General features: G+C 38.2%; 1 protein-coding gene across 9 annotated transcripts in view; it reads left to right on the plus strand.

Moving 5' to 3' along the window:
• The window catches only part of LOC125957044 (terminal nucleotidyltransferase 5C), a 35,661-nt gene that overhangs the window by 32,776 nt on the left and 385 nt on the right, over nucleotides 1-2,500 (plus strand). For all 9 annotated transcript variants that reach the window (XM_049689429.1, XM_049689423.1, XM_049689427.1 and 6 more), the window contains one exon: nucleotides 1-2,500. This exon is cut by the window's left edge and continues 5,032 nt beyond it; it is cut by the window's right edge and continues 385 nt beyond it. The gene's annotated coding sequence lies outside the window, so the exon portion shown is untranslated.

Here is a 2,500-nt window from a genome sequence, read left to right on the forward strand (position 1 = left end):
TCCCAAACACAAGCACACACATTCACGCACACACACGCACACACATAAACACACATACAGACACACACATATTCATATAACAGATAGTAGAAAAAACGGGAAGCCCAACAAACAATGGATAAATTTTGGTCCAACCTTCACCGGGCGTGTGAGCGTTGATGGTGGGACACAGAATGAAAACCATGTACACCATGAAGATCATTCACAAGGAACGGCGCTCCTCACGCAAAGAGCTATATATCTGCATTGTATTTTCTGCAGCCGCGGAAATGGCCTTGCGACTTGTTAGAACAATAAACCCTAAAGAAAACCGCAAAAAAAGGAAACATGTACTTGGAGAAAATAAATAAAAAGTATAAAACATTTAAAAAAAACTATCAAAACAAGAAACTGTGAATCGCTATCAAACGCGTAATAGTAAACAAAAAAAAACTAGAATGTTTATTCATGATACGATTTATCGAGCACTCCTGCGAGTCCAACATTGCGTAAACTAAAATTCGATGTCTTGTCAAACTGAGAGAATCGCAAATGGTAGTATGGTTTTGCTACGATAATCAAGAGCTAGACTGGAACAGGAAAATAAAAAAAAAAGAGTCGTTGGATTAAGAAGCGCTGGGACATCAAGCACCATGAGACAAGACAGATTTATCGTTCGAGAATCATATTATCGTCGGGTATTTGAAGCATAAGATGATTTAAACTATATACCAGATCGACACGACTATTTACCACATTGTTACGTTACTACGTTGATTAATTGTTAGTTTTAATCATTGGTTTTGATGCCGAGCATAGCTTTTCCACTTCTTTTCGGCGAATGACTGGCAAGTGATCGGTGTAGATCAGATGTGTTGTGAGGTTTAGGAGCATGATGGTGAGTGGATAGAAGAGGTTTGAAATTTAGTATCTATCACCGAACACTTGCGTACAGGCAGACATCAATCACACGGCTTACACCAATGTTCTGGGGGGAGGGTTTAGTACACGGTGTCTATAAGAGGATCAGCTGCTCAAACGATATCCGCACTTGATTTGAAAGACATGGCATAAAGACAAAACAATGTAGCAACATTTTAACGCATCGAACAACACTAAGGGTGAACGAAAATATGATCAAACGCAAACTATTTATTAAATCCAATTGCAAATTGTACCACCACAAAAACCAGTCTGTTTCCAAATCGTTTTCTTAAGCATTTGCGCGCGTGGCTAAGCGTAGCCTACAGCGTTTCTGTTCTGTGTACTTGAGAGCAACCGTTAGACTCGACAAGCAAAACCTACCGATTCAATTGTCTTACTCTTTTACAGGACGCGAAGAAACAGTAAGGTTATTGACGTCGCACGTTGGTCGGTCTACCGTGGTATTAACGCTTTCGACAAATCTGCTATTTGCAAAGCGACTAAAAGATTCGATAAAATCGCATTGTTCACAATGATTAAAAAAATGTAGACCCGAATTACAAGCTACAACATATTTAGCATTCCTTTGGTTCTCTAGTTTGTAATATCATCCACTGTTATCTTTACTTATCCTTGTGCTCTTTGAATCGAGATCGTTTGACAGTTTGATACTTCCTTTTCTTTTACCGAGACTATCGAAAGAAACCTTTAATCCATACCGACTGAAGCTCGCAGTCCTAGTTATTAACGACAACTTTTATCCTTCGGCACATAATTGGCGTTTTAGAGGTAGTGAAATCGTGTACGAACATACAAAGGAAACACACACACAAACACCCACACACGCAGACACACAGATAGGCATAAATACACTAGCGCCAGAAAGAAGTTACAAGATGCAAGAAAACAAGAACCGTCTAATGGTTCTAAAACAAACAACTTCTACTATACATGAATGTCGATAATATATCCGGAAAAAAAACCGAAAAACAAACAAACAAAAACTTGATTATATAAGGTAAAGCGTTGATCAGATGTCAGTTTTCTGTAAACAGTTTAACCAACAATGTCAAAAATGGGATAATGAGCAAAGGGAGTACATTGAAAATGGTGTGAAAATGTGAAAAAATATGAACACGAACTTGTGAAGTTATTACAAACTAGAATCTAGTTAAGCAGATAAGAGCAACTGTAATGCAAAACTGGGGGCACACGTTTTTTAGTTTCGATTTTTATCGCTCTATTTCCACTACTCGTTGGAGCTGGCATGATTCGGTTGGTTTCGGAAAACGGAAGGTAAATTATGGTTTTATCGGAATTTTAAAAAAAATATCCTTGCTTTTTGCAACTGCTACATGAATAGCAGCAAAACAATCACTGTTGCCAATATTTACTTCGCTCAGGCAAATCAATCATGCATACAAGCTGTTGTAAGCGTAAGATGGATGAATAAGTATCTTATTGTATCGGATGATTGTTTTGTTTGCATTCGTGTGAAAAAAAAGCGCATGCTTCCAAATACGAAGACAAATTCATTTAACACGACAGGGCCGATGCCAAGGATGCCCATCCCGTGTTGGGATATTTTGTTCCCAAC

Source organism: Anopheles darlingi, chromosome 3 (genome assembly GCF_943734745.1).
Source record: "Anopheles darlingi chromosome 3, idAnoDarlMG_H_01, whole genome shotgun sequence".
Taxonomy (NCBI): domain Eukaryota; kingdom Metazoa; phylum Arthropoda; class Insecta; order Diptera; family Culicidae; genus Anopheles; species Anopheles darlingi.